The sequence below is a fragment of the Trichosurus vulpecula genome, chromosome 6 (genome assembly GCF_011100635.1).
Source record: "Trichosurus vulpecula isolate mTriVul1 chromosome 6, mTriVul1.pri, whole genome shotgun sequence".
NCBI lineage: Eukaryota > Metazoa > Chordata > Mammalia > Diprotodontia > Phalangeridae > Trichosurus > Trichosurus vulpecula.
Window position 1 is genome coordinate 143,276,878 of NC_050578.1, and position 22,034 is coordinate 143,298,911.

Here is a 22,034-nt window from a genome sequence, read left to right on the forward strand (position 1 = left end):
CAGAAGCAGGTAGCAGAATGGATTAAAAACCATAATCTTACAATATGCTGTTTACAAGAAACACATCTGAAACAGGGGGAGACACACAGGGTAAAGGTAAAAGGCTGGAGTAAAATATATTGTGCCTCAGATAAAGTTAAAAAAGCAGGTATAGAAATCCTAATCTCAGACAAAGCAAAAGTAAAGATAGATCTAATTAAAAGAGATAAGGAAGGACATTATATCTTGCTAAAAGGCACCATAAACAATGAAGCAATATCATTGTTTAACATATCTGCACCAAGTAGGAAGGCATGCAGATTCTTAGAGGAGAGGTTAAGGGAGTTACAGGAAGAAATAGACAGCAAAACTATAATTTTGGGAGACCTCAACCTCCACCTTTCTGAACTTGATAAATCTAACGTCAAAATAAATTAGAAAGAAGTTAAGGAGGTAAACAGAATCTTAGAAAAGGCAGATATGATATACCCCTGGAGAAAACTGAATAGGGATAAAAAGGAATATTCTTTCTTCTCAGCGGTGCATGGCATATACTCAAAAATTGACCATGTACTAGGGCATAAATACCTCACAATCCAGTGCAGAAAGGCAGAAGTGGTAAAAACAAACTTTTCAGATCATGATGCAATAAGAATTATTTGTAACAAAGAACCATGGAAAAATAAGCTAAAAATTAATTGGAAACTAAATAATCTAATTCTAAAGAATGAGTGGGCCAAAGAACAAATCAGAGAAACAATTAATAACTTCATTCAAAAGAATGACAATAATGAAACAACATACCAAAACTTATGGGATGCAGTTCTTAGGGGACGTTTTATATCCCTAAATGCTTACATGAATAAAATAAGGGAAAAGCAGATCAATGATCTGGGCATACAGCTGAAAAGGCTAGAAAAAGAGCAAATTGAAAATCCCCAATTAAATACCAGATTAGAAACACTGAAAATCCAAGGAGAGATTAATAAAATTGAAACCATAAAAACTATTGAATTAATAAATAAAACAAAGAGCTGGTTTTATGGAAAAAAAAACAATAAAATTGATAAACCTGTGTTCAATTTGATTAAAAAAAGGAAAGAAGAAAATCAAATTACCAGTATCAAAAATGAAAAGGGTGAGTTCACCTCTAATGAAGAGGAAATCAAAACAATAATTAGGAATTATTTTGCCCAATTGTATGCCCATAAATTTGACAACCTTAGAGATATGGATGAATATCTACAAAAACATAAACTGCCCAGGTTAACGGAAAAGGAAGTAAAATTTCTAAATAACTCCATCTCAGAAAAAGAAATTGAGCATGCCATCAATGAACTTCCTAGGAAAAAATCTCCAGGGCCAGATAGTTTTATATGTGAATTCTACCAAACATTTAAAGAACAAGTAATTCCACTACTTTGTAGACTACATGGGAAAATAGGTGAAGAAGGAGTCCTACCAAATTCTTTTTATGACACAAATATGGTACTAGAACTCAAGCCAAGTAGAGACAAAACAGAGAAAGAAAATTATAGACTAATTTCTCTAATGAATATTGATGCAAAAATTTTAAATAAAATATTAGCAAAAAGATTGCAGCAACTTATCATGAGAATAATACACTGTGACCAGGTAGGATTTATTCCAGGAATGCAAGGCTGGTTCAATATTAGGAAAACTATTAGCATAATTGACCATATCAACAACAAAACTAGCAGAAACCATATGATCATCTCAATAGATGCAGAAAAAGCCTTTGACAAAATACAACACCCATTCCTTTGAAAAACACTAGAAAGCATAGGAATAAATGGAACCTTCCTTAAAATTATAAATAGCATCTACCTAAAACCATCAACAAGCATTATTTGTAATGGGGATAAGCTAGATGCATTCCCAATAAGATCAGGGGTGAAACAAGGATATCCATTATCACCCCTACTACTCAGTTTGGTACTAGAAACGTTAGCTGTAGCAATAAGAGAAGAACAAGAAATTGAAGGAATTAGAATAGGAAAAGAAGAAATTAAATTATCACTTTTTACAGATGATATGATTATTTATTTAGAGAATCCTAGTGAATAAAGTAAAAAACTACTTGAAATAACAAACAACTTTAGCAAAGTTGCAGGATATAAAATAAACCCACATAAATCCTCAGCATTCCTATACATTACTGACAAAGCCCAACAGCAAGAGATAGAAAGAGAAATTCCATTCAAAATTACTGTAGACAGTATAAAATATTTGGGAATCTATTTGCCCAGACATGGCCAGGGCCTATATGAACATAACTATGAAACACTTTTTACGTGAATAAAGTCAGATCTAAATAAATGGAAAAATATCAGTTGCTCATGGTTAGGCCAATCTAATATACTAAAAACGACAATTTTACCTAAATTGATCTATCTATTCAGTGCCATACCAATTGAATTACCAAAAAATATTTTACTGAGCTGGACAAAATAATAACAAAATTCATCTGGAAAAAAAAGAGGTCTAGAATATCTAGGGTATTAATGAAAAGAAATGCTAGAGAAGGTGGACTAGCCATACCGGGTATTAAACTGTATTACAGAGCAGCAGTCATCAAAACTACCTGGTACTGGCTAAGAAACAGAGGTGTGGATCAGTGGAACAGCATAGGAATACAAGATGGAGAAGTCAACAACTACAGCAATCTAATCTTTGATAAACCCAAAGAGGCCAGCTTCTGGGCTAATAATTCATTATTTCATAGAAACTGTTGGCAAAATTGGAAAATGGTAGGGCAGAAACTGGGCATAGTCCAATATCTTACACCATATACCAAAATAAAGTCAAAACACGTTCATGAGTTAGGAGTAAAGGCTGATACTATTAGGCCGATACTATAAGTAATTTGGGAGAGCAAGGAATAGTTTACTTATCAGATTTATTCATGACCTGACAAGAGATAGAGAACATTAAAAAATGCAAACTGGATAATTTTGATTATGTTAAATTGAAATGATTTTGTACAAAAAAAGCCAATGCGACAAAAATTAGGAGGGAAGCTGAAAAGTGGGAGAAAATCTTTATAACTAGTATCTCTGATAAAGGCCTCATTTCTAAAATATACAGGGAACTGAGCCAAATATATAGGAATACAAGTCATTCCCCAATTGAGAAATGGTCAAAGGATATGAACAGGCAGTTTTCAGAGGTAGAAATTAAAGCTGTTTATAGGTATATGAAAAAATGCTCTGGATCACTACTGATTAGAGAAATGCAAATCAAAACATCTCTTAGATACCACATCTCTCCTGTCAGATTGGCTAAAATAACAAAATAGGAGGATGATAAATGCTGGAGAGGATGTGGAAAAATTGGAACATTGTTACATTGCTGGTGGAGTTGTGAGATGATCCAGCCATTTTGGAGAGTAATTTGGAACTACGCCCAAAGGGCCATAGGAATGTTCATACCCTTTGACCCAGCAATACTACTTCTAAGGTTGTATCCCAAAGAAATCACACAAGAGGGAAAGGGACCCATATGTACAAAAATAATTATAGCGGCTCTTTTTGTGGTAGCCAAGAATTGGAAATCAAAGGGATGCCCATCAATTGGGGAATGGCTGAACAAGCTGTGGTATATGAAGGTAATGGAATTCTATTGTGCCATAAGAAATGGGGATGATATGGACTTCGTAACAACCTGGAAAAACCTACATGACATAATGCTGGGTGAGCGGAACAGAGCCAGGAGAACATTGCACACAACCACAGATATATGGATTCCGTGAGGACCAACCCTGACAGACCTTGCTCTTCTCAGCAACACAAGGTGCAAGGACAACTCCAAGGGACTTACGATGGAGAATGCTATCTACATCCAGAGAAAGAACTGTGAAGTTTGAATGCAGGTTGAGGCACACTTCATGCTTGCCTTTTTTTCTTCTCTTTTGTTTTTGTTTTTGGGTTTTTTTTTTGGTTCTGTTTCTTCTTTCTCATGATTTATTCCATTGGTCATAATTCTTCTCCACAACTTAACTAGTGTACAAATTAATTCCATGCGAAGTTATACACGGTAGTTATATGAGATTTCATGCCGTCTTAGGGAGGGAGGGGAGGGAGGGGAGGGAGGGGAGAAAATCTGGAACTCAAAATTATATAGAACCATGTGTTGTAAACTAAAAATAAAAATAAAAAAATGGGAAAAAAAGAAAAAGAAATTACTGATTTCAAAGGGGGACAGATGATAAAACTTAAGTTCAGTAACTTTATGTAATACATTTTTTTCAAATTTTGGGCCCCAAAACTAAGGTGCATCTTATACACAATTAAAGAATGGCTCAGCAAATTGTGGTTTCTGAAAGTAATGGAATACTATTATGGTTTCAAGTTTTCAATGAGACATGGAAAATTGTACGAACTGATGCAGAGTAGAGCCAGTAAAACAATTTTTATTATAATGTCAACATTGTATAAAAATGAACAATTCTAAATGATTTAACAACTAAATAATCATGACTACAATGCCCAGAGCAAAAAGAATGCTATTTACCATGCCAGAGATAATGAATTCAGAGTAACATTTTTTTTTTCAAATGTGACTTACGTGGAAAAACGTTTTGCTTGACTGAGTTTATATGATACAAGAATTCTGTATTTATTTCTTTTTCCTCCTCCCAATGGGTAGCAGAAAATAATTGGGAGTGCAGAAATGAATATTTTATCATTTAAAAGAAAAAAAGAAGCGATAGAATGATAAATATCAAAATATGTACTTTGGTCCTGTAAAGTGAAAATCCATTACTGAGGGCAGGTCTTATCACTCCAATAATGTTAGTTAAGTTGTTTGTGGTATAAAATACAAATTTCCCCTCCAAAGACTCATCATGGCTCAGAGGGAGTTTTGGGTTCCCAAATATTGTGCCAGTAGAATTACAAGTTTCACAAGTTCCTCCAATTTGGAAAGGCTTAATATATGATTCTGAAAGTAAATTAGGTCTGCTATCTAAGAACCCAGCTAGTTAAGTACACAGAGGCTCAGCAGCAATAAGACTGGCAGGAAGCAATGTGTTCATTGGAATTGGCATCTCACAAAACAGATAAACATGCAAAATGACCCTCAACCACCTGCCACCTTTTCTACTTTTGCAGTGGTAGTGGAGAATTGGGAAAAAAAAAAACACCTATTCCAATTTGATAGTAACATGTTCACAAAGGTATGAGTCACACCATTTTTAGATCAATTCTAAGTACAAACTTAATGGTTGACCATGAAATGCAAAATCTTTGTTCAATTGCCAGTTAGCTGATATGCTGCTGTGGAACAAAATCACACACAAATGGATATTTTCACTGTACAGAAAATCAGAAGATATGAAGACAATGCAGCTAAATGGAAGGATAACCATTCAGCTCTTTTTGAAGTAGCATACAAATGAGTTTCCTGACCCGGTATCATCACATTCACAAAGGCACCTAAAATAATGATGTAGTGTAGCCATTTTACATTGTTGCACTTATGATAAAGAGAGGCAAAGAACTAGTCTTGAAAGTGGTCACAATTTATATCATAGCCTATGTATTGGTTATAGTGAGGAAACAGAAAAAAAAAATAACTGTGAATAACTTAATATCATCTAAAATAAATAAAATCAATATATCCTCAAGAATTATACATCAATATATAAAATCAACCTATACATGCTGTTTAAAAATATCTAAATATATATAATACATAAAATCAATATATATATATATATCAATATGTACTGCATATTCAGCAACTTCTATACATATAATGCTGTAAACAAATACGGAAATTATATTCAAAAATATAGCTTCAGATAAAGGAAAAGTTGATTATTCAGAAAAACTCAATGTCTACACATCATACGTACTTTTTTCATGAAGAAAATACGACAACTCTTGATATGGTAACCATAGAATATCTCACAGCACCACTACCACTTCCAATAAAGAGAAAAGAAGGGAAGAAAAATGAATTTACTATGTTTCTGAATTTTTCCAATTAATATACGTGTATTTTCTGTTCCTTTCATTTCTTCTCTGTCTTTGGGGTGTGATGGGGTAGGGGGAGAAGGTGGGGAAGAATACTGACAAATATGCATAGTAAAGCAAAACAGAATCCCTTTTTGGCAATGCTGAAATGCATATCTTGTTCGCTGTTTTGAGTCTATCACTTTTCTGTCAGGAAACAGGAAAATATTTTCATCCTCGTTACCCCGGAATCATGGACAGTAATTACATCAATCAGTGCCAAATCAAAGTTTCCAAATGTTTTGTCATTGTAATATTGTTATTAATGTATACATTGTGCTGGTTCTGTTCAATTTGTTTAATAATATTACATATAATTTCCCCCAAGTTTCTCTGAAAATAGAGTTTTTGTTATTACTATCAAGAAAAAAAATATTCCAGTACATTCATAAACCATAATTTTTCAGCCATTGCCCACTTAATGGACACTCAGTTAGTTCCCAATTCTTTGCCACAATAATTACAAGAAGTACAAATATAAATACATATTCATATTCTATAAATATGTTTTTACATAAAAATGTTTTCCTTTTCTTTGATGTCTTTGTGGATAGAGACCTAGAAAAGATTTGTTGGGTCAAAGAAGATGCACAGTTTAGTAACATTGTAGAAGTAGTGATAGAGCTACTTTCCCAAATACCTATACCAACAACTGATGGTTTTTGGATGGATAGGAAATGTACAGATAATAAACTGAGGGTCATTTTAAAAGCAATGGTCTGTTTGCAATCAGATTATCAATAGTTTACATTAGTGATTCCCACTCTATTGACAAATACCACATGATATCATTTAGTAGTTGAAAGGAGGTAGTTCCAATGATTTATCTAATGTATGTTGACCTTTTTATATTTTTAAAAAAATGTAACGTGTTTCATTATAGTATATAGGCTAATATAGCTTACGTGGGCTGAATAAATAATATCTTATATATTATTAATTTCTTCTTACTTTTTTTGGATATTTAATATTTTGTTTTCCCTTATTACATGTAAAAAGAAATTAACATCCTTAACATTTTTTAAATGAGTTCCAAATTCTCTCCCTCCTGCCCCTGGCCCTCCTTGACAAGTCAAACAGTTTGATATAGGTTATGCAGGTGCAGGGAAGCAAAACAAATTTCTATATTATTCATGTTGTAAAAGAAAACACAAGGTAAAGGGAAAAAAGGAAAACAGAGAAATTTTTTTTTTAAAGTGTGCTTCAATCTGCATTCAGACACCATCAATTCTTTCTCTGGAAGTGGATGACATTTCCTATTATAAGTCCTTCAGAATTGTCTTAGAATCTTAGATCATTGTATTGCTAAGAATAGCCTAGTCATTCATCGTTGATCATCATACAATGTTGCTGTTATTAGGTACAATGTCCTCCTGATTCTGCTTCTTTTACTTTTAACCAGTTTATGCAAGTCTTTTTAGGTTTTTTGAGAGTATCCTGATCACCACTTCTTATAGCAAAATAGTATTCAATTGTAATCTTTTTACCGCAACTTGTTTAACCATTCCCCAACTGATGGGTATTCCCTCAATTTCTAATTCTTTGTCACCCCCAAAAGAGCTGCTAAAACATTTTGGCTTTCCCTTTTTTTTCTTTTAGATCTCTTTGGAGTATAGACCTAACAGTGGTATGTTTGGTCAGCAGGTGTACATGATTTTATAACCCTTTGGATGTATATCAAATTGCTCTCCAGTATAGTTGAATAAGTTCACAACTCCACAAATAATACTTTATTATTTCAATTTTCCCACATCCCCTGCAATATTTGTCATTTTCCTTTTCTGTCATATTAGCCAATCCAATAAGAGGGTGTAGTACCTCAGAGTTGTTTTAATTTGTACTTCCATAAACAATAGTGATTTAGAGTATTTTTAATATGGTTATTGATAGCTTTGATTACTTTGTCTGAAATCACTTGTCTCTATCCTTTGACAATTTATCAATTGGGGAATAATTTATACCCTTATAAATTTGTTTCTGTTCTCTATATATGGAGAAATGAAGCCTTTATCAGAGAATCTTACATTTTTTTCATTGTTTTGATTACTCTCTGTGTATTTGCCTTTATCCTGTTTCTTCCCCCCAACCCTGATTATCCTACTCTCTGTTCTTTGACTCTTTCCATCCTTACCTGCTTTTATGATTCCCTATTCCTCCTACTTTCCTGTAGGATAAAATAGATTTCTCTACCTAACTGAGTATGTATGTTATTCCTGCTTTGAGCCAATTCCAATGAGAGTAAGGTTCAAGTGCTCTTCCCCATATTCCCCATCATCCTCACCACTCTGAAAACTTTTTTTACCTCCTTTATGTGAGGCAATTTACTCCATTCTATCTCTCCTCTTCCCAGTGCATTCCTCTTTCTAATCCTTAAATTTTTTAATATCATTTCATCATATTCAACTCATATTACCACCCTCCGTCTGTGTATGCTCCTTATAACAGCCCTAATAATGAGAAATTTCTTAGGAGTTACAGGTATTATCTTTTATATCTTATTTTATAAGCTGCTAAATTTCATGTTATCTTAACTGTGACTCCACAATATTTGAATTGTTTCTTTCTGGTTGCTTGCAATAGTTTCTCCATGACCTAGGAACTTTGGAAATTAGGTGGCAGTTTTCATTTTGGGATCACATTCAGAAGGTGATCAGTAGATTCTTTCCAGTTCTATTTTGTCCTCTAGTTCTAGAAACTCAGGGCAGATTTCCTTAATAATTTCTTGAAAATGATGTCTAGGCTCTTGTTTTGATCATGGTTTTCAGGTAGTCCAATAATTCTTAAATTATCTCTTTTGGTTCTATTTTCCAGGTCAGTTGTTTTTCCAATGAGATATTTATCATTTTCTTCTATTTACTTCATTCCTTTGAGTCTGTTTGATTATTTCTTGATGTTTCAATAATTGTTAGCTTGCACATGCTCAATTCTAATTTTTAAAGGATTGAATGAATTTTTGCACCTCCTTTACCATTTGGCCAATTGTATTTTTTTGGCTTGATGTTAACACCTATAGGGTATTTTATTTTATTTTATTTTCATTTTTAAATTTAATTTACTTAATAAAGTTAGTTTTCAGCATTGATTCTCACAAGAGTTCGAATTACAAATTTTCTCCCCATTTCTACCCACCCCCAACTCCAAGATGGCATGTATTCTGGTTGCCCGGTTCCCCAGTCAGCCCCCGCTTCTGTCACCCCACTCCCCTCCCATCCCCTTTTCCCTTCCTTTCTTGTATGGCAAGATAAATTTCTACACCCCATTGCCTGTGTACCGTATTTTCTAGTTGCATGCAAAAACTATTTTTTTTGTTTTGAACACCTGTTTTTAAAACTTTGAGTTCCAAATTCTCTCCCCTCTTCCCTTCCCACGCCCCTCCCTGAGAAGTCAAGCAATTCAACATAGGCCACATGTGTATCATTATGTATAACCCTTCAACAATACTCATGTTATGAAAGACTAACTATATTTTGCTCCTTCCTAAACTATCCCCCTTTATCCAGTTTTCTCCCTTGACCCTGTCCCTTTTTGAAGCTCCTTGTTTTTGATTACCTCTTCCCCCATCTGCACTCCCTTCTATCATCCCCCCTTTTTAAATCTTCTTCCTCCTTCTTTCCTGTGGGGTAAGATACCCAACTGAGTGTGTATTGTATTCCCTCCTCAGGTCAAATCTGATAAGAGCAAGATTCACTCATTTCCCCTCACATGCCTTCTCTTCTCTTCCTACAGAACTGCTTTTTCTTGCCACTTTTATGCGAGATAATGTACCACATTCTATCTCTTCCTTTCTCCCTCTCTCAGAATATTCCTCTCTCATCCCTTAATTTGATTTTATTTCTTTTAGATATCATCCTTTCATCTTTAACTCACCCTGTGCCCTCTCTCTCTCTCTCTCTCTCTCTCTCTCTCTCTCTCTCTCTCTCTGTATATATATATATATATATATATATATATATATATATATACACATACATATATACATACATACACACTCACATATACATAAATATACATACATATATATACACACATATATGCATATTCCCTTCAACTACCCTAATAACGAGGTCTCATGAATCAAACACATCATCTTTCTATGTAGGAATGTAAACAAAGCAGTTCAACTTTAGTAAGTCCCTTGCGATTTCTTTCTCTTGTTCTTTTTCTTGATTACCTTTTCATGCTTCTCTTGATTCTTGTGTTTGAAAATCTAATTTTCTATTCAGCTCTGGTCTTTTCACTGAGAAAGCTTGAAAGTCCTCTATTTTATTGAAAATCCATATTTTTCTTGGAGCATGATACTCAGTTTTGCTGGGTAGGTGATTCTTGGTTTTAATCCGAGCTCCATTGACCTCCGGAATATTGTATTCCAAGCACTTCAATCAATTAATATAGAAGCTGCTAGATCTTTGGTTATTCTGATTGTGTTTCCACAGTACTCAAGTTGTTTCTTTCTGGCTGCTTGCAGTATTTTCTCCTTGATCTGGGAACTCTGGGATTTGATGACAATATTCCCAGAAGATTTCTTTGTGGAATCTATTTGAGGAGGTGATCTGTGGATTCTTTCAATTTCTATTTTACCCTGTGGCTCTAGAATATCAGGGCAGTTCTCCTTGATAATTTCTTGATGATTTCTAGGTTCTTTTTTTGATCATGGCTTTCAGGTAATCCAATCATTTTAAAATTATCTCTCCTGGATCTATTTTCCAGGTCAGTGGTTTTTCCAATGAGACATTTCACATTGTCATCCACTTTTTTACTCCTTTGGTTCTGTTTTATAATATCTTGATTTCTCATAAAGTCACTAGCTTCCACTTGCTCCAATCTAATTTTCAAGGTAGTATTTTCTTCAGTGGTCTTTTGGACCTCCTTTTCCATTTGGCTAATTCTGCCTTTTAAGGAATTCTTCTCCTCATTGGCTTTTTGAAGCTCTTTTGCCATTTGAGTTAGTCTATTTTTTAAGGGATTGTTTTGTTTAGTATTTTTTTTCTGTATTTTTTTGGGTCTCCTTTAGCAAGTCATTGACTTGTTTTTCAGGGTTTTCTTGCATCCTTCTCATTTTTCTTCCCAATTTTTCGCTACTTCTCTAACTTTCTTTTACAAATACTTTTTGAGCTCTTCCATGGCCTGATACCAGTTCATGTTTTTCTTGGCGGCTTTTGGTGTAGGCTCTTGGACTTTGTTGACTTCTTCTGGCTGTATGTTTCAGTCTTCTTTGTCACCAAAGAAAAATTCCAAAGTCTGAGACTGAATCTGAGTGTGTGTTCGCTGCCTGGCCATGTTCCCAGCCAACGTACTTGAGCCTTGAGTTTTTCAGTGGGGTATGACTGCTTGTAGAGTAGTGAGTACTATGTCCCGAGCTTGGGGGGATGCGCTGTTGATTTTGGAGCTATTTCTACACAGCCAGCTCTGCCACACCTGCACTCCTCCTTCGCCAAGAACCCCCAACCTGGACTGGACTTAGATCTTCAGCAGGCTCTGCACTCCTGCTCTGATCCGCTACTTAATTCCTCCCACCAGGTGGGCCTGGGCCCTGAAACAACTGCAGCTGTAGTTCAGTAGCTGCACCACCTCCACTGCCCTTGGGGCTGTGGCTGAACCACGAACTCTATTCCCCTGTCCCCAGCAGCTTTTCCCACTAACCTTCTCTTTTGTCTTTGTTTTTTGTGGGTTGAGAAGTCTGGTAACTCTTGCAGCCCACTGATTCAGGGTTCTAGGGCATGCTCTGCCTGGCTCCTAGTCTGGTTGGTCCATGCCTCCCATGCTGGGCTCTGCTCTGCTCCATTCTGCTCCACTCCCACCTCTGTGGGGCTAGACCTTACCCAGAGAGCATCCAGATTGTCCTGGGCTAGAGCCCTGCTTCCCTCCACTATTTTGTGCGTTCTGCAGTTCTTCTCTGTTGTCTTTGGTGTTTGTGGGTTGAGATGTGTGGCATCTGCCACAGCTCACTGATTCAGGGAGCTAGGGCCCGCTCCACCCAGCTCCTTGTCTGGTTGGTCAGTGCAGCCCACGCTGGGCTCTGCTCTGCTCTGCTCCACTCCCAGTCCATGTGCAAAAGACCTCACCTAGCATGCATCCAGGCTGTCCTGGGCTGGAGCCCTGCTTCCCTCTGCTATTTTTTGTGTTCTGCAGTTCTAGAATTGGTTCAGAATCATTTTTATAGGTTTTTGGAGTGACCGGGCAGGGAGCTCACATTAGTCCCTGCTTTCCAGCTTCCATCTTGGCTCCACCCTCCCCAATTGTACTTTTTAAGAAGTTCTTCCCTTCCATGGATTTTTGTGCCCTCCTTTACCAAACTGTTAAGTCTTTTTTCCCCATGATTTTCTTGCATCATTGTCATTTCTTTCCCCAATTTTCCTTCTACATCTCTCATTTGATTTTTAAAACCCTTTTTGATCCCTTCCATATATTTTTTCTTTTGGGGGATGGTGGTTGGACTGGGACCAATTCATATATTTATTTGAGGCTTTCGATGCAGCAGTTTTATCTTTGATGTCTGCTTCTGAGTTTGTATTTTAATCTTCCCTTTCAATCATATTAACTTTATATGGTTAGATTCATTTTGTTGTTGTTCATTTTTCCATCCTATGTCTTGATTTTTTTATCCTATGTTAAAGTTAAGATCTGGTCCGGGGTGAATTAGGCAGTGTCCCAAGCTGCAGACCTTTCTTACTGCTGCCTTCAGAGCTAGTTTTTCTAGTCTGCCAGTTTTCAATTTTTCCAGGGTGACACGATGTAAAGAGAGGTGTAGTCCCTGCTCACCTGGCCTATTTTCTGGTCTCAGAGTGATCATAAGCACTGTTTTTCACCCAGGAACTGTGACCAGTATCCTTGCTGTTCTGTGGCCACAAGTTTTGGTGTGCTAATCCTCCTCCTCTCCTAGGCCTGTGACCCAGATCTATGTATGGGCAATAAAACAGATTCCTATACCCAGTGCCAGCAAAAATGTCCCCTATAATCTCTTTCTCACCAGTTGTCTGATCCCCCATACTATATGTGGTGTGAGAGCTATGGAATCATCTGCCACTGCTACTGATTCAGTCACCACCAAAGCCTGCTGCTATTTTGCTGGCACCTGGCCTGCATTGGCAGCTTGTGCTAGACTTTTCTCCACTCTCAGTCTAGTGTGACAGATCTTTCCTACAGACCTTCTAAGTCATCTTGGGATGGAAAAATTGTTTCACTATGTCATTTTGTGCGTTTTGCCAATCTAGAATTCATTTTTGAGGCACTTTTTAAAGTTGCTTGGAAGACAATTTGGCACAGCTCAGGATAGTCCCTGCCTTTTCTCTGCCATGTTTGCTCTGCCTCAAGGGGTCAAAATTAACAATAAGTTAGAATAAAGGATGAGTATAATAGGAAGGAATAGTATTCAGCTATAACTTCTATTTCGCATTTAACAACCTATTAACTGCAAAATGGGCACATGATAAAGGAAAAATCATAGCATAGAATAGCATCATTTCTTTCATGATTTTCCAATGAAAAACATTCATTCATGACTCACTGATCTCAGGTGGAGTATACATATTGAGTAATAAAGGTGATGTTAAAACTGGATATCAGTTCACAAAACTCTCCCAGTCAAGTACAGAAACAGTAGCCAGTCTCTCTCTCTCTCTCTCTCTCTCTCTCTCTCTCTCTCTCTCTCTCTGCACATGCATATATATGTATATGTATATATATATATATATATACATATATATAATACCTCCATACATATATGTATATACATATATGTATATAGACCTAAATTGTGTTTAGTAAAGGGCCTTCTTTCTCTTTTACTGAGAACAATTTATGTAACCCAAATATTACTTTCTATTTAAATGCTTGATAATATTTTCCTATTTATCCATCTTATCAAATTTTTTTAGTATGCTTGTCACTGGATAATAAGATCATAGATTTAGAAATGGAAAAGACCTTACAAATCATTCATCTCATATAAATAACATCTATATAAATAATTTTACAGATAAAGAAAATAAATTTGAGAAAAGTTATTTGATATTCCCAAAGTGACACATTTTTTTTTAATTTGGTGAAACAAGATTCATTGGAAGGTCTTCTTGATAGCAAGTCTAGTAATTTAGCTACCACAAATTAATTGATTGTATGCTCCAAGAATGAAACCTGTGTACTCTACTTTTCAGGTGAGGGTTATAGGATACAATGACCTATGAAAATCTTCTAATTCAATTTCATGTTCTATAATGAGTTGGAAAAAGTTATTATTTCCTGTTTAATAAATTTTGGTATTTTGTGGCTATTTTTTTATTTCCTATGAATTCTAAGTTTTCCTTATAATTGAATGTAGTAGCTTCTATTTTTTGTAATTTTTTTCATCATTGTGAATTCAACTTGCATATTTTTTTAAATTTTGCCATTTATTTTCTACCTTTCAAAGATCAAATTAGCTCATGATTCTTCAATTTTGTTACCCTTCAAAAAATAGTTTTTTGTTATTTTTATAGTCCTTTCATTTTTTTATTTTTTCCTTCTAACAAATAATGCCATAAATGAACTATGTAATGTGGAGGAAGATGTAGTCAATGTATTTACAAGAGAATACTACTTAAAAGCCCTATCATCTTTTTGGTGAAAAAAGTTTTATTTGGCATACTGTTCATGCTGGTGCTTTGTGATCAGTACTCCATTTTTTAAGATTGACTTCTTTAAATTATCATGTTAGAATTTTGCAAGAAATAGAAGTCAAATTCTTAGGCAAAAAATTTACCAAAATGGTTCTCATTTTTTAAAATGAGGTAGAATTTGCCAATGTCCATATATGATATATCTCATATTTTCTATAGTACTTCAGATTTATGAGAGTGGGAAGACATCACAAGTGCCAGATTTTTCATACATTTCTTCTAGGACTAGTGATTTGAATTCAACAAGGGTAACTCAGTGGTTTCTTATAATCTCTTTACTTATCATTGGCATTGTATTGATATTAACCATTATTCTCTGACCTTTGCAATCAAAGGATCATTCCGCTTACTGAAGCAAAAATATAGTAAAATATTGAGCCTACAAAATCTATCATTGGGTAAAATCATCCTACCAAGCAATAATAATAATAATAATAATTTAGATTTTCCTATTCAATCCCTTTTTTCAGCCCATCCTCTCTTTTCCTTTCCTTCCCTGTAATATACCTTTAAAACACTCTCAGTTAATAAACATTTGTTAAGTGCCTACTATGTGCCAGGCACTGTGCTAAGTGCTGGGGATGCAAAGAAAGACATAAGAGAGTCTAATGTGAGAGAACACATGCAAACAACTATGTATACATAAGTTTATATGGAAGAAGTCTTTTTAAAAAAATGAACAGAAGGCAGGTGGTACTTTAGTTATAATGCCTAGGGTTAGTCAGTGAAAGTGCCTGGAATCAGGAGTTGGAGTATTTTGTCGCAGGAACATCAAAGAAACTACTGTTATTGAAAGTTTGTGGGAACTGTGGTGGGGGGGTAGCATATAGCTGTTAAGAAGACTGGAGAGAAAATGAAGGGCATATTGTGGAAAGTTTTGAATGTCGAATAAGATTTTCTATTTGATCCTGAAAGTGATAGGCAGTCATTGAAGTTTATTGAGAAGGGAGATGACATAGTCAGACCTGTGCTTAGGAAGATCACTCCTGAAACTCATGTGACTCTGCCCTCTCTCCATGGTCATTTTTTGTCCTTGTTTACAATAAGTATGTCTTCCTCACATATCTTCCTAAAAATTTAATTTGGTAAATAATTTTGCTGTGTATACATATTATTCTCTTTAGATAACATCCACTTTTTTTGTTCCCCAGAATAATTTATTTTTTTTTCTTCAGAATTTTATGCTTCTGGTTTCCCACTCCTGGGATGCCTTCACCTGTAGAATTTTAGTCCATATCATCCAATCTCTCCCTGTTAACCATTTTTCCCTATGATTCTCATTGCAAACATCATTCTCTCTGGCAGAAAAAAATGAAAATAAATTCTGTATGTCTGTCCTCTCTGTTATGTCCATATATTCCCTGAGCAGGGTCCTAATTTGGTGTAAGTAAGGTATGTCAAAAATCCTAGAATTAAGCCAAGGGTAGTATTTAACTAGGAGTGACATTCGTTTTGTGTTTAAAGAACATGGTCTTGCACAAAGAATTTCCTTTGAGAGGAAGGCCCATTCTAACCATGATTTTGGGACACAGAAAGAAGACTCTTTAACTGGAGGAAAACAAAAGCCAGAAAGAACTTTTTCCTAGGAAATTCCTCCCATTCCCACCCCCAAGTTTGGACAAGGAAGCATGTTGGGGTTTCTGTTTTCCAAAAGGACTTCCAGGAAGAAAAAATATCCAGTTTTTTTAAAGAGTGATGGTCGAACGTATTCCTCATATGCCAAAGAAGAAACTTCCAACTGAAGCTAGGAGCTGAGCTAAAATATGAGTTACACAACCATGTTGCAAGGGAGATGCACTTGGCAATAACCCAAGGTGATCACAGGGACCAGTGGAGCAACCCTGAGCCTCAATCATGAGAGTTCAAAAGGTAGTAATGCAAAACAGTGATGACATCCTCAGACATGACATATTTGACAGAGACTGCATGCTAAGGAAGACCAGCAGAAAATAGGCTCAGGGAAAACAGTACAATGGCCTCACCAGAAGATAGTAATCCTGACTAATCAGAGACATGTCACTTCCACATATTTTCCCTATATAAGTCCCACTGTCTTATTCCCTGAAAAAAGTGCTCATTTTCTAGGTGCTTCTGAGCAAATCTTTATTCATTCTACATGGTCTTCCCACCCATTCTCATGAGATGAATATCACTTGTTCAACTACTTTGATTGGCAGTTAACAGCTTTCTGTCAAACTCCAGTGAAACACTAGCTGCCTACAGCTGTTGCTGTCTGTTGGCAGAAGGGTGAATCTCAAGTATGATCTAATTACCAGTTTCTTTGCACCTCTTCCTAACATTTTTATTCCTCACAAACTCCACAATAATTAGATTTTTGGAAGGCTCTTCCTATCTTGCCACTTCTCTACCACTCTTCCTCTATTTCTACTAGCTGCTCAATAAAGCTTTCTAATGTCAGTGGTAGTACTTAGTTAAGGTGTTATTTTCCCCTCTCTGTATTTAGCCTCCCGTAGGAGACTAAAGCAATAAACCCTTTTAAAAAGAGAGACTTACATGCTACTGTCAAAGAACAAGACAAGAGGAAAAAGAACAATATCTGTCCTATCCCTCAGCATAAACTGGGGTTCTGGAGAAGTAGATAAGGGACAAAATTTGAGAGAAAAGAGAGTCTATGCAGTCAAAAATCTAGTATGGGACTCCAGTGAGCTGAATTATGGGATTTGCTGCTAACCATTTTAATCATATTAAAGTATAGTGTGATCTCTCAGTTTATTCTACTTATTCTTGGAAACCATTTTAGATTTCAGGAAAAAAAAAATATTTTTCCATACATTGATCACTTTAAGCACACCCATCATTTCCCAATGAACTTGCTTCTTTATCACACAAAATAATTCCAATGAACCAGATCAAAGGAACAACATAATAATGAGGTTAATGAGGTAAGCACTATGCTTGAATCTAAATCAGTGAGAAATATAAATTTATGTATTTGTGTGTATACCTATAATACATCCATACTGTATGCATCATGATCAGGTTACTACTTACATAGCTACATGAAAATTAGTCTTCCATGTAATTGCTTGTATTTCTATACATTTAGTATAGTTATATCATCATTACTCACCAATCTTTTTTAAGAATGGCCTTCAGAGCCAATCCTAAAATCATTAGTATGATCACGGCATTTTTCTACCCCAAAGCTTTTAATGCCTCCTCACTGACTATAAAATAACAAATTATTTAGCCTGTCATTTAAGGTCCTCTACAATTTAGCTCCAACTTACCTTTAAGTATTTATTATACATTCTGATCCTTTTTTATTCTCTGTGTTCTACGCTAATTGAAATTCTACCTGTACCCCTAATTTACTCAACCATTTACCATATTTGTATAGGTTGTTTCCCATATATAGGATTAACACCCTGCCACTATCACCACCAGTACTGCCCACACACACCTCAGCACCACATATGAGATCCTTCTCTTCCCTCAAAAGTCAAATCAGGTACCACCTTCAAAATGGAGGCAAAAGTGACCTCTCTAACTATTTTTCTAGAAATAGTTATGTGGATCTTTCAATTGTCTGTCACGTTTTTCCTTGTACTTGACTTAAATACACACATCACATTCACCCAGTCTTTGGTAGAAATCTTAAATAAAGGGAACTTGTCATTTTTCTTTTTTTTTTTGATAAGCATGTTATCTATACTTTAATCCAAGTGACTGATAAAAACATCCAAATAAAGACAGAGCCAGACCCTTTAGGCACTTTACCCCCTCTAGGTTAACATCAATCAAATAATCATTGATTAGTCCTGGTCATTCAACAAATTTCAAAATCTGCCTAAGTCAACTTTTGCCCATTTGAAAACATTTTGAAAAATATATCATAAGAGGATCTGTCAATGCCTGACTGAGTCAACCAAAAAATCAATGGACAAACATATGTTAAGTACCTTCTATGTGCTAGGCATTATGCTGTTGAAAATACAAAGGCAAAAATGAAACTGCAACTGCCCACACAAAGTTTATATTCTAGTTACATTTGTTAAAATTCATGTTTATCACATGTATTACACTCACTTTATCAGCCAAGTAATCTTGTCAGAAAAAAAAAGTATTAGTCTGGCATAAAATTTTATTGATGACCCACTGCTGGCTCTTATGCTTTCCATTGCCAAAGTGCTCACAAAACATCCCTTTAATATTAGAATTCTTCCTGGGCCTGGCATCAAGCTCCTTGCCATATAGTTTAAAGGATCCACTTTCCTGTCTTTGAAGATTCTGACATTTGCCTACCTTCATTCTTCTAATTCTATCCATAGCTAATTCTCAATTAAATTCTTATTCCTTGAAAGGAAGTTATATACTTCAGTTAAGTGGAAAGTCTATTCTTGGGTCTTTCCAATGCATTTTTCAAACTCAAACTTGCATCTTAACTGTGCTCATCAACGAAGAGCTCTAGTTAATGTTGAAAGTGGTGACAGTGACAGAATATGAATCATAAGTATGACACAGCAATATGCTTGCTGAGTGTTTTCTGTCTTCATTATGGTCACTCTCCTATAGCCTTAAATGAACCTTATGTTAAATCCTGTTATCAGTGCCCCTAAGTATACCCTTTGTATCCTGTGGACTTGTCACTCTAGTCATGGAAGGTTTTAGCAAACTCCATTTGTTTATAGCCTTTCAACATCTTCTTCTGTTCCTTGAGTAGTGTATCATGTGAAGAAGTATCAGTACATATTTCTTCATAGAGAACAATTAAAATGGTTAACTCTTCCTTGCTCACACATACGTATCTGTCCACACATAGAAGAAAATACATTCAGACATCTTTGTGTGTGTGTGTATTCACAAAAGGAGATAGGAAAATGCATTATTCAGGGACAAAGAGAAATCAATTTTCTTAGCATTATAGAGTGTATATATAGTATAATAATGGCAGATACATTTGGAAACAAAATTTGGAGCCACATTATGGAGGTAAGTTTAAGGATATTGGATTTAGCAGTCATCTACCTAATGCTGAGGATTATTATGAGAATGTTTACAATTGTACCCTATCTTGAAGCTTTTGGGAAGAAAATTAGCAAGGACAAAGGATTGGAATAATAAAACATAATATTTGAAATTTTCTTTGGATTGCTGAATTCCACTTTACTGTATGTGATGTGTGTATCATTCCAGAGGCAGTCAAATATAGTCTACTTTTAGGAACTGGTAACATGAGAATAGACGTCAACCTTAGAATCATATTGTAGTTGCCTTCTTGATGACTACAGATAGGGAAGAAAAAGAATAGCAAATCAAAAACCACCTAAGCCCAGAAATCCAATTCCAACATCACTTTATGGGAAAGTATCATAACTGTTATGCTATGTGTTACCATCTTGGCAAGTCTTCAGAAAGGGTAATTTAGGCAACAGAATGTGAAAGACTGAAGAAAAAGACAGTATATATTTTAAAAAGAGAGTTACATTTGAAATTGATAGGAAAACAATAGCTCATTCATTAAATTTGCATTATTTTCTAAATGAAACATTTTACATGGCTTCTGGAAATGTTTGCCAAACCATATGACAGACAACCCTCTCCCATCATGTCTCCCCTACCTATGGAAGATTGTCACTATGCATTGTGTAGTATACTCACTGCCAGGAAGCTACTACAAATAACCACAGACTTAGCTGTACAGCCATTCAATTAACATGGACCATTAAAAAATACATGATCATACAAGTTTGACTACAGTTTATAGAAATGCAATATCATATGTATTTTTCACAAACTATACGAAAAACTTGATTAAACTTTAAAAAGTTTTCTTTTTAAATGAACAAAAGATCAGTAGGCCTGTTTCTGGGGCCCTTTTTTCTTATATGAAATAAGGGAAAATAGAGGTATAAGAGACTATCTGAACTAAGTAATGAAGTGTTGGACTATGAGTCAAGAAGATCTGGGTTCAAATACGGAGCCTGTCACTTACTTGTGATGTGACTCTAGACAAATAAATTAAGCTTCCTTATGCTTATTTCTCATCTAAAATGGCAGTAATAGTAATAACAATATCCATAGTTTCTAACTCACAAGGTTCTTATGATGATCTAATGAAATAATTTCTAAAGTACTATGTTGATTAATGGTAATTGCATTATATGTGACAGCTAACATATTAATATACACAGAAGGATATAGGAGTTTAGAGAACAACTATAAGTTTAATTTGGTGGGAATGTAGTATGCTTAGAGGCATCTGATGTACAATGAAGGTGAAGGACTTCTGGAAAGATGATTAAAGAGGAGTCACATAAAAATAGCAAGAAATATGCCATATGAAGTAAAATAACAAAGAAGAAATAGAAAGAAAATCACCACAAGGCCAACTTCATAGGAACAAGTAAGCATAGATACTTTTAAAAAAATGTCACAAAAGGCCCTGATTCAATAAGTAAGTACTATTATGTAAGAAAAAGATGTAATAAATATTTGTAAGAAAAAAATTAACAATGATAAAGAGAACCTGAGAAATGATTATTAATAACCACAAAAATCCTGAGAGTAGCTAAGAAAATAATTAAAAGAATTAAAATAAGGTAAGAAGGATGGACAGAAGGAAGGAAGAAAGGAAGGAAGGAAGGAAGAAAATGTGTTAAAGAAGCCAATATTATGTTTAGAAAAAAAAAACATGATTTACTTACCTAAGAGTTGTTTTGATTTCCATTTCCCTAATCAATAGTGATTTAGACCATTTTTTCATATGACTATAGATATCTTTAATTTCTTCCTCTGAAAACTTCCTGTTCACATCCTTTGACCGTTTCTCATTTGGCGTATGACTTGTATTCCTATAAATTTGACTCAGATCCCTGTATATTTTAGATATAAGACCTTTTTAAGAGACATTGGTCATAAAAATTCTTTCCCAGTTTTCTGCTTCCCTCTTAATCTTCATTGTATTGACTTTGTACAAAAATTTTTCAATTTAACATAATCAAAATTATCCATTTTGCATTTAGTAATACTCTCTATCTCTGGTCATGAATTCTTCCCTTTTCCATAAATCTGACAAGTAAGCTATTCCTTGCTCTCCCAAGTTGCTTATAGTATCAGCCTTTATTCCTAAATAATGAATCTATTTTGAATTTATTTTGGTATACAGTGTAAGATATTGGTCTATGCCCAGTTTCTGCCATACTATTTCCCAGTTTTCCCAGCAATTTTTGTGAAATAGTGAATTGTTATTCCAGCAGCTGGATTCTCTGGGCTTATCAAAGAGTAGATTGGTATAATAATTGACTACTGTGTCTTGCATACCTAACCTATTCCATCGATTCACCACTCTCTTTCTTATCCAGTACCAATAGTTTTGATGACTGCTGCTTTATAATACATT